Source organism: Delphinus delphis, chromosome 3, assembly GCF_949987515.2.
Source record: "Delphinus delphis chromosome 3, mDelDel1.2, whole genome shotgun sequence".
Classification (NCBI taxonomy): domain Eukaryota; kingdom Metazoa; phylum Chordata; class Mammalia; order Artiodactyla; family Delphinidae; genus Delphinus; species Delphinus delphis.
Genome location: NC_082685.1, coordinates 62,892,956 through 62,904,679, shown reverse-complemented (window position 1 = coordinate 62,904,679; position 11,724 = coordinate 62,892,956). Strand labels below are relative to the sequence as shown.

Genomic DNA, 11,724 nt, shown 5'->3' with positions numbered 1-11,724 from the left:
TTAAGAAAAAATATTAAAAACAAACAAACACAAACAAAAAGGACGGACAGAACCCTAGGACAAATGGTGGAAGGAAAGCTATACAGACAAAATCTCATACAGAAACATACACACTCACAAAAAGAGGAAAAGGGGAAAAAGTCATAAATCTTGCTCTCAAAGTCCACCTCCTCAATTTAGGATGATTCGTTGTCTATTCATGTATTCCACAGCTGTAGGGTGCATCAAGTTGATTGTGGAGCTTTAATCCGCTGCTTCTGAGGCTGCTGGGAGAGATTTTCCTTTCTCTTCTTTGTTGTCACAGCTCCCAGGGGCTCAGCTTTGGATTTGGCCCCGCCTGTGCGTGTAGGTTGCCGGAGGGCGTCTGTTTTTCACTCAGACAGGACGGGGTTAAAGGAACCGCTGATTCGGGGGCTCTGGCTCACTCAGGCCGGGGGGAGGGAGGGGCACGGAGTGCAGGGCGGGCCTGCGGTTGCAGAGGCCAGCATCGTTGCACCAGCCTGAGGCGGGCCGTGCGTTGTCCCGGGGGAGTTGTCCCTGGATCCCGCGACCATGGCATTGGCGGGCTGCACAGCCTCCCCGGAAGGGGGGTGGGGACAGTGACCTGTGCTCGCACACAGGCTTCTTGGTGGCGGCAGCAGCAGCCTTAGCGTCTCATGTCCGTCTCTGGGGTCCGCGGTTTTAGCCGTGGCTCACGCCCGTCTCTGGTGCTCCTTTAAGCAGCGCTCTTAATCCCCTCTCCTCGCGCACCAGGAAACAAAGAGGGAAGAAAAAGTCTCTTGCCTCTTCAGCAGGTCCAGACTTTTCCCCGGGCTCCCTCCCAGCTAGCTGTGGTGCATTAACCCCCTGCAGGCTATGTTCGCGCTGCCAACCCCAGTCCTCTCCCGGCGCTCCGACTGATTCCTCAACTCCCAGCCCTGCCCGCCCTGGCGGGTGAGCAGACAAGCCTTGGGCTGGTGAGTGCTGGTCGGCACCGATCCTCTGTGCGGGAATCTCTCCACTTTGCCCTCCGCACCCCTGTTGCTGTGCTCTCCTCCGCGGCCCCGAAGCGTTCCGCCTCCGCCAGCCACAGTCTCCGCCCGCAAAGGGGCTTCCTAGCGTGTGGAAGCCTTTCCTCCTTCACAGCTCCCTGTCACTGGTGCAGGTCCCGTCCCTATCCTTTTGTCTCTGTTTTCTCTTTTTTCTTTTGCCCTACCTAGTTACGTGGGGGGTTTCTTGCCTTTTGGGAGGTCTGAGGTCTTCTGCCAGCGTTCAGTAAGTGTTCTGTAGGAGTCGTTCCACATGTAGATGTATTTCTGTTGTATCTGTGGGGAGGAAGGTGATTTCCGCGTCTTACTCTTCCGCCATCTTCCTGGAACCTCCAAGTAAGTTGATTTTTAAACTCAATCTTATGTTTTTGAGGTTTATCCATGTTAATACATGTAGCTCAAATTCATTCATTTAACATTTCCTTTCTGTGATTAGACGATGATTTTTTTAAAAAAATTAATTTGTTTATTTTTATTTTGGGCTGCGTTGGGTCTTTGTTGCTGTGCGTGGCTTTCTCTAGTTGCCGCGAGCGGGGGCTACTCTTTGTTGCGGTGTGCAGGCTGCTCACTGCGGTGGCTTCTCTTGTTGCAGAGTAGAGTCTCTAGGCGCGCTGGCTTCAGTAGTTGTGGCACGTGGGCTCAGTAGTTGTGGCTTGCGGGCTCTAGAGTGCAGGTTCAGTAGTTGTGGCGCATGGGCTTAGTTGCTCCGCGGCATGTGAGATCTTCCCGGACCAGGGCTCAGACCTGTGTCCCCTGCATTGGCAGGCAGATTCTTAACCACTGTGCCACCAGGGAAGTCCTAGACCACAATTTTTTATCTTTTTTTTTTTTTTTTCCACTGGTCATTTAGGTTGTTTCCAATTTTTCTTTATTACAAACAGTGGTACTGTGAACATTCTTTAAATACTACTTCGTGCATATGTGCTAGCCTCTCTAGGGTATATACTTAGAAATGTAACTGCTGGATTACAGGATATACACATCTTTAACTTAATTAGATTTTGCCAAATTGCTCTCCAGAGTGGTGGTGCCAATTTGTACTTCCTCTAGAAGTGTATAAAGATCTTGTTTCCCCAGGAACTCATCAGAACTGGGTGCTATTGGACTTGTTAATTACTGCCACTCTTATGAGGGTGAAATTGTGCTGCAATGTAAATTTAAAGAGCATTTTCCTAGTTATTAATGAAACTGAGTAACCTTTCATTTTATTGTTGCCCATCAGGTTTCATTTCTGTGATATGTGTGTTTATCCATCCTATATATAATAGTTTGCATCTGTTCATCCCAAACTCCCAATGCATCCCTCCCCTGCCCCCCTCCCCCTTGGAAACCACAAGTCTGTTCTCTATGTCTGTGAGTCCATTTCTGTTTCATAGGTATATTCATTTGTGTTGTATTTTAGATTCTTCACATAAGTGATATCATATGGTACTTATCTTTCTCTTTCTGACTTACTTCACTTAGTATGAGAATCTCTAGGTCCATCCATGTTGCTGCAAATGGCATTATTTCATTCTTCTTTATGGCTGAGTAGTATTCCATTATCTATATGTAACACATCTTCTTTATCCATTCATCTGTCGATGGACATTTAGGTCGTTTCCATGTCTTGGCTATTGTGAATAGTGCTGCTATGAACATAGGGGCGTATGTATCTTTTTGAATTACAGTTTTGTCTGGATATATGCCCAGGAGTGGGATTGCTGGATCATATGGCAACTCTATTTTTAGTTTTTTGAGGAACCTCCATGCTGTTTTCCATAGTGGCTGCACCAATTTATGTTCCCACTAACAATGTAGGGGGCATTCCCTTTTCTCCACCCTCTCTAGCATTTGTTATTTGTAGATTTTTTTAATGATGGCCATTCTGACTGGTGTGAGGTAGTACCTTACTGTAGTTTTGATTTGCATTTCTCTTAGCGATGTTGAGCGTCTTTTCATGTGCCTATTGGCCATCTGTATTTCTTCTTTGGAGAAATGTCTATTTAGGTCTTCTGCCCATTTTTCAATTGGGTTGTTTCTGTTTTTGTTGTTGAGTTGTATGAGCTATTTGTATATCTTGGAAATTTGTCCAGATATTTTATGTTTTCTTCTAAAGGTTTTATAGTGTTGCTCTAACTTTATCTTATCTCAATATGGATAGTTAATTATCTTAGAACCACTGATTGAATTGCATATATTTTCTCCCTGATTTTTAAAAATGCTGCTTCTTGTGCTGTGTATCTGGCTCATCTATCTGTCTGTCTGTCTGTCTATCTATCTAATCTGTTTCTGGCCTTTCTACTCAGTTCCATTGGTGTATTTACTCATTCCTGCAGCAATACGACTATATTTTAATGGTTATAGTTTTGTAAGAAATCTTATCTACCATTCCCTACCCCCTAGACTGTCTTGGCTATTCTTGGTTTTATTTGAATTTGATTAGGTTTGATTGGAAGTACGTAAAATTTATAGTTAATTTGAGGGAGAATGTCTATCTTTAGGATATTGGGCCTTCCCAGTCATGAACATATATCATCGTTTGTATCAGTCTTTTAAATGTCTTTTGTAAACATATAATTTTCTCTGTAAAACACTTGCATATACTTTGGTTAGATTTATCCTTTGGTACCTTGTATTTTTTATGCTATTATATATTATGCGTCATTTAAAAATGACATTTTCAAATTGTTTGTATAAACTCACAAGTGACTTTTCTGTATCTCTTGCCAAAGTTGCCAAACTCTTTTATTTGTTCTTAATAGTATGTCTTTAGAAACTCTTTGATTTCCCACATATTTATATACACCATAAATAATAATTTTTTTGTTTTTCCTTTTCAATCTTATGTATGTCTGTCATCCACCCACCCACCCATATCTATCTATCAGTCCCTCCTTCTGTCCATCCATCTTATTACCTATACTTGCTAGAGTCTCTGGCACCATACTGAAAGGAGGGGAGACAGTGAACATTCTTTGTTTTCTTTTATTGAAGTTATAACATTGTGTTAGTTTCAGGTGTACAGCAAAGCCATTCAGTTATATAAATATATATAGTCAGATTATTATCCATTATAGTTTATTGTAAGATATTGAATGTTATTCCCTATGTTATATAGTAAATCCATGTTGCTTATCTATTTTACGTATAGTAGTTTGTATCTATTAATTCCATACTCCTAATTTATCCCCCCCTTCCCCTTTGGTAACCATAACTTTGTTTTCTGTGTCTGTGAGTCTGTTTCTGTTATGTACATAGATTCATTTGTATTATTTTTTAGATTCTACATATAAGTGATATCATAATATTTGTCTTTCTCTGACTTCACTTAGTATGATAATCTCTAGGTTCATCCATGTTGCTGCAAATGGCAATGTTTCATTCTTTTTTATGACTGAGTAATATTCCATTGTGATATATATATATATATATATATATATATATATATATATATATACACCACATATTCTTAAACCAGTCATATATTTGATGGACACTTAGGTTGCTTCCATGTCTTGGCTGATGTAAATAGTGCTGCTATGAACATTGGGGTGCATGTATCTTTTCAAATTTGAGTTTTCATCTTTTCCAGATGTATGCCCGGGAGTGGCATTGCTGGATCATATGGTGGCTCTATTTTTAGTTTTTTAAGGAATCCCCATGAGACATTGAACATTCTTGATTTGTTGCTGACTCTAAAGAGAACGAGTTTAACATGTCACCTAAAATATGATGTGGGATTTAGTTACCTCTGTTAGTTAAGATAATATTAGATGCTGTAACAGACCTCAAAATCTCAGTGTCTGCAGCAAAAAGTGAGTTTATTTTTTGCTCAGTTAACTTTCATGTCATGTATTTCTGGTGGGTGGACAGTTATCTAAATGATCACACAAGGGACCCAAGTCCTCTCCAAACTGTGGCTTCTAAAGCCACCATGGAAGCAGAAGGAACATGGGAGGGTCATACGTAGGAGAATTTTACGGATCAGGCCTGGAAGTGGTGTGTACCACTTATGCCTACTTTCCAGTGGCCAGAGCTCAGTCATATGGCCACACGTAACTGTGATGGAGGCTGGATTCTGTAGTGGATGGGTGTGCCTGGAAGGAAGAAAGAATGAGGTTTGTGAACAGCTGGGCAGTTTTTGCTGCAGTCTGCCCTTCCATGTACAAAAGATCTATTTCAATCTTTGTCACACATGTAACATGGTGCCCTCTCCCCAAGGGATACAAGCCAGGGCACATCTAGTTGCTCCTTCTAGATCAAATACGAGGAGCTCTCTGGGAGATGCGCAGGCTCTCCTTTAGGTCCTGATATAGTTTCATGTCATCAAATGAGCTGCGAACTCATAAGACAAGTTCCGGCCCTCCCCTTGCCTAAGCAAATGACCGGTGGTGAAGCAAGTGCAGGATGGAGTCCTACATGAATTTCTCTTCAGAAAAGGAAAGATGACTACACACACAGCATTTCCTGGTCAGCAGTAATGATGAAATGCTGCCAGGCAGGCTCCGGGAGGTCCCCCTGTCCACTCGGTTTCAAGTGCCAGTAATTGTACCCATTGGGCATTACTAGCGATAATTCTCAAAACTATTTCCCAAGAGAGTTCCTTTCTATTACTAATTAGTTAAGAGTTTTTTTTAAAATCATAAATGGGTGTTTAATTGTATCAGGTGCTTTTTCTGTATCTATTGAGGGAATCACAGATTTTTCTTCCTTAATATGTTAATGTAGTGAATTACACTAGTACCTTAGAATTTATCAATGCTTGTATTACTGGGATATGCTCTTCTTGGTCATGAGGTATTATCTTCTAAAAATCTGATTTGCTAGAGTTTTATTTGGAATTTTTCTATCATTGTTCATAAGTGAGATTGGCCCATAATTTTCATTTCTTTTACTGTTCTTGTCTGGCATTTGTTTTAAGAATTTCTCAGTGTCATAAAATGAATTGAGGAGCTTTTCCTTCTTCCTATTTTCTGAAACATTTTGTGTAAGATAGAGATGCCTCTTAAAGTGTCTGGGCTTGGTGTTTTGTTTTTGTTTTTGTGAGTTGATTAACTATTGATTTGCTTTCTTTTATAGGCTTATTCAAGTTTTCCATTTCTTCTTGACTTCATTTTAGCAAACCATTTTTCTAGGAAATGGTCCATTTCATTTACGTTTTCATATAGATTGCATAAAGTTGTTTGTAGTAATCCGTTATGTTTAAAAAAATCTCTGCTAAATCTGTGAAAACTATGTCTTCCTTTTTGTTCCTAATGTTGTTTATACTCTCTTTCCTGATCAGTCTTGCTGTGGGTTTGCTATTTTATTAGTTTGTGCAAAGAATCAGCTTTTGGTTTTATTAATCCTTGCTGTGATTTGTTTTCTATTTTAAAAATGTCTGCTCTTACTCTTTTTTTTGCTTTCCATTTTCTTCAGGTTTATTCTGCTGTTCTTTTTGTAATTTCTTGAGCTGAATTCTCAGATCTCTGCTCTCTAAACTTTTTATTCTTTTCTAATATAGACATTTTTTTTCTAATGCACATATTTCCCTCCATCTGTGGTTGTACATGCATCATACAAGTTCTGATATATATCTCTAATAGATAACAGATAATATATATAGATGTATCTCTAATCACTTAATTTATAATAGTTTCTAATGTCTATTATAATTTCTTCTTTGACTTATGAATTATTAACAATTACGCATTTAAGTCTCCAAATGTACAGATTCTTTGGTCATCTTTTCTGTTATTGATTTCTGTTTTACTGGATTATGATTAGAGAACATGTTTTATGATTTTGATTATGTGGTACTGAAAGTTTTCTTGTGGCATTGTGCCTGGTACATGGTTTTTTGTGAGTTTGAAAATGTTTTGTTTTCTCTAATTGCAGGGTTCTACATACATCTCTCAATCAAGCTTATTTGTTGTGTGGTTCAAATATTCTATCCTTATCACTTTTTATTTGCTCAAGACAATTATTGAGAGAGTTATGTTAAAATCTCCTGGCATGGTGGTGGAGTTTTGGTTCCTCCTTGTAACACTATCAAATTTGCTTTATATACTTTGAGGCTATGGTTTTATAATTTGTTTTATCTGCCAGGTGAATGGCAACTTTTATCATGTAGTAACTCTCTTTAACCTTGCTGTTTGCTCTAAAGTCTATTGTGAGGTATTAATATGTCCAGAACAGTTAAAAATTTTTTTATTTTATATTGGAGTATAGTTATTTTTCCAGCACTTAAAATATTTTTATATAGCTCAGCAAATGTAAAAATAGGAAGGAGGCTCTATTCCCATTCCCTCCAAGAAAATCCAGAATGTTACATTTGTATTTGAGCAAAGATTCGAACCAAGAATTCAAAATCATTTTATGAACCCTAAACTCTTACTCTTGCTTCTACTGTTCCCATAACAATGGTCTTAATGTTACATAGAAAAACTCTCCAAGCACAGAATAACATCTGACTCATCAGTGGATAATCAAAAAACAACACACAAATACATGGAATGGTTAGACAAAGTCATTTAGACTAAATTGCATCCATATTTAAGTAGTTGCCAGGTGGTTATTGAAGAGCCTAAAGAAAGATAGGTATTCTAGGGACCAAATTGGGATTAAAATATTCAGTAGCTAATTACTTTTCCCCTGCCCTAATATAAAGCCCTAGGAACTAAGTCATTACATTTTAAGTGGTAAGCAGCATTTCACTACTCATAATTTTGATTCACTGATACAATTACTAATCAGAGCCATCTCGTAACCCATTTCTACTAGTCAAAGCTGCAGAATAAAATGGGAATATTTCCTATATTGTCTAATATGCGATTACTTTCCATTTCAAATATTCTTTCATTCATTCTAAAAAAGACTACTGTTGGTCAGTAGCACATTTATCAAGTGAAAAATTTCACTTTTAGGGTACAAGTCAAGATGAATAAAATGAAGCTCTTGAACTTAAATCTACATACACTACTGGTTTTCCTAATGGTTAACTAATTGTCACTTATGGAGAAAAATGAATTTATTCCTTCAAAGTAAAAAAAGACTAAAAGTGTATCTTTTTTCTCCCCTTAAATTAAAAAAACTTACAGGACAAAGTTTGCATTTCTCTTTTACAGTGAATTACAAATTCCTGAACCAGCAAACAAAAATTAAAATTCAGAATTTAAGATCAAGAAACAAGCTAAATCATGTAATATTTAATTAAGAAACTAATAATGGAATATTACCCAAATAAAAAGTAAGTACAAGCTCAATTAGCATGTTCCATATTTCAGAGAAGAAGCATTAAGGGTTTATGCCATAAGTTTATTTACAAACATATCTAGGATTCTGAGTTCAAGAATTGGATCGTTTTTTCAAAGAGACTGCCCCTCTTAAAATCTGCTCTACATATCTATCTCATAGATTATTTTTTAAGCAGTTGCTGTCTTACTCTAAAGAAAGGCACAGCAAATCTAGACCCAAAGTACAAACTCATAATAGCTAGTAACTGCTACTTCTTTTCCACTGAAAATGGTAAATTCTTCCCTGGATCCTCCTCATAGTGGCTCCTACGGACCACAGAGGTTGTGAACCTCTGGATGCTCTATCCCAACATAGTGCTGTGGGAAGCTCTGCGAAAGGCACAGAGACTGAAGGTGCAAGAAATGGTGGTGGCACACCAAGCTGTATTGGAGCATAGTTGAGTAGCAATGTTGTGTTAGTTTCAGGTGTACAGCAAAGTGAATGAGTTATATATATACTTGTATCTATTCTTTTTTGAATTTTTTTCCCATTTAGGTTATTATGGAGTATTGAGCAGAGTTCCCTGTGCTATACAGTAGGTCCTTGGTTATCTATTTTATGTTTAATTTTTTTTCCAAATTTTATTTTATTTATTTTAAACATCTTTATTGGAGTATAATTGCTTTACAATGTTGTGTTAGGTTATCTATTTTAAATAGAGCAGTGTGTACATGTCAATCCCAAACTCTCAATTTATCCCTCCCCCTCCCCCTTCTACCCTGGTAAGCATAAGTTCATTCTCTAAGTCATTGAGTCTGTTTCTATTTTGTAAATAAGTTTATTTGTATCATGTTTTTTTAGATTCCACATATAAATGATATCATATGATATTTGTGTTTCTCTGTCTGACTTAATTACTTAGTATGATTATCTCCAGGTCCATCCATGTTGCAGCAAACGGCAGTATTTCATTCTTTTAAATGTCTGAGTAATATTCCATTGTACATAGGTACCACATCTTCTTTATCCATTCCTCTGTCAATAGCCATTTAGCTTGTTTCCATGTCTTGGCTATTGGAAACAGCACTGCAATGAACACTGGGGTGCATGTATCTTTTTGAATTATGGTTTTCTCAGGGTATATGCCCAGGAATGGAATCACTGTATCATATGGTATCTCTATTTTTAGTTTTTTAAGGAACCTCCATAGTAGTAATATCAATTTACATTACCACCAACAGTGAAGGAGGGTTCTCTTTTCTCCACACCCTCTCCAGCATTTATTGTTTGTAGACTTTTTGATGATGGCGACTCTGATCAATGTGAGGTGGTATCTCATTGTAGTTTTGATATGCAGTTCTCTGATAATTAGTGATGTTAAGCATCTTTTCATGTGCCTCCTGGATATCTGTATGTCTTCTTTGGAGGAATGTCTATTTAGGTCTTCTGCCCATTTTTTTGATTGGGTTGTTTGTTTGTTTTGCTATTGAGCTGCATGAACTGTTTGTAAATTTTGGAGATTAATCTCTTGTCAGTTCCATCATTTGCAAATATTTTCTCCCATTCTATGGCTTGTCTTTTCATTTTGTATATGGTTTCTTTTGCTGTGCAAGAGCTTTTGAGTTTAATTAAGTCCCATTTGTTTATTTTTGTCTTTATTTCCATTACTCTAGGAGGTAGGTCAAAAAAGATCTTGCTGAGATTTATGTCATAGAGTGTTCTGCCTATATTTTCCTCTAAGGGTTTTATAGTATCCAGTCTTACATTTAGGTCTTTGATCCATTTTGAGTTTATTTTTGTGTATGGTGTTAGGGAGTGTTCTGATTTCATTCTTTTATATGTAGCTGTCCAGTTTTCCCAGCACCATTTACTGGAGAGACTGTCTTTTCTCCATTGTATAGTCTTGCCTCCTTTGTCATACATTAGGTGACCTTAGGTGTGTGGGTTTATCTCTGGACTTTCTATACTGTTCCATTGATCTATATTTCTGTTTTTGTGCCAGTACCATACTTTTTTGATGACTGTAGCTTTTTAGTATAGTCTGAAGTCAGGGAGCCTGATACCTCCAGCTCCGTTTTTCTTTCTCAAGAATGCTTTGGCTATTCGGGGTCTTTTGTGTCTCTATACAAATTTTAAATTTTTTTGTTCTAGTTCTGTGAAAAATGCCATTGGTAATTTGATAGTAATTGCATTGAATTTGTAGATTGCCTTGGGTAGTATAGTCATTTTCACAGTATTGATTCTTCCAGTCCAAGAACATGGTATATGTTTCCATCTGCCTGTGTCATCTTTGATTTCTTTCATCAGAATCTTAGTTTTCATAGTAGAGATCTTTTGCCTCCTTAAGTAGGTTTATTCCTAGGTATTTTTATTCTTTTTGATGTGATGGTAAATGGGATTGTTTCTATAATTTCTCTTTCTGATCTTTCATTGTTAGTGTATAGAAATGCAACAGATTTCTGTGTATTAATTTTGTATCCTACCACTTTACCAAATTCATTGATGAGCTCTAGTAGCATCTTTAGGATTTTCTATGTATAGTATCATGTCATCTGCACTTACAACTTTACTTCTTCTTTTCCAATTTGGATTCCTTTTATTTTTTCCCCCCCTCTTTAATTTCCATGACTAGGACTTCCAAAACTATGTTGAATAAAAGTGGTGAAAGTGGACATTCTCGTCTTGTTCCTGATTTTAGATGGAATGCTTTCAGTTTTTCACCATTGAGTATGATGTTAGCTGTGAGTTTGTCATAAAATGCCTTTATTATGTTGAGGTAGGTTCTCTCTATGCCTACTTTCTGGAGAGTTTTTGTCATAAATTGTGTTGAGTTTTTTTGAAAGCTTTTTCTGAATCTATTGAGATGATCATATGGTTTTTATTCTTCAGTTGGTTGATGTGGTGTATCACACTGATTGATTAGCAGATACTGAAAACTCCTTGCAACCCTGGGATAAATCCCACTTGATCATGGTGTTGATCCTTTGAATATATTGTTGGAATTGGATATTTTGCAGGTATTTGTTGGGGATTTTTGTGTCTATCTTCATCAGTGATACTGGCCTGTAATTTTCTTTTTCTGTGGTATCTTTGTCTATTTTTTTTTATCAAGGTGATGGTAGTCTCATAGAATGAGTTTGGGGGTGTTCCTTCCTCTGCAATTTTTTTGGAATAATTTCAGAAGAATACGTGTTAACTCTTCTCTAAATGCTTGATAGAATTCACCTGTGAAGCCATCTGGTCTTGGACTTTTCTTTGTTGCAAATTTTAAAATCACAGGTTCAATTTCAATACTTGTGATTGATCTGTTCATATTTTCTATTTCTCCTTGGTTTAGTCTTGGGAGACTGTACCTTTCTAAGAATTTGTCCATTTCTTCTAGGTTGTCCATTTTATTGAAATCTAATTGCTTATACTAGTCTCTTACGATCCTTTGTATTTCTGTGGTGTCCATTGTAATGTCTCCTTTTTCATTTCTAATTTTATTGTTTTGAGACCT

At 37.4% G+C, this 11,724-nt stretch overlaps 1 pseudogene; it reads right to left on the bottom strand.

Annotated features, from left to right (window-relative positions):
• Positions 1–8,406: 8,406 nt before the first annotated feature.
• Positions 8,407–8,598, bottom strand: LOC132422097 (cytochrome c oxidase subunit 7C, mitochondrial pseudogene; annotated as a pseudogene).
• Between the last annotated feature and the right edge of the window lie 3,126 nt (positions 8,599–11,724).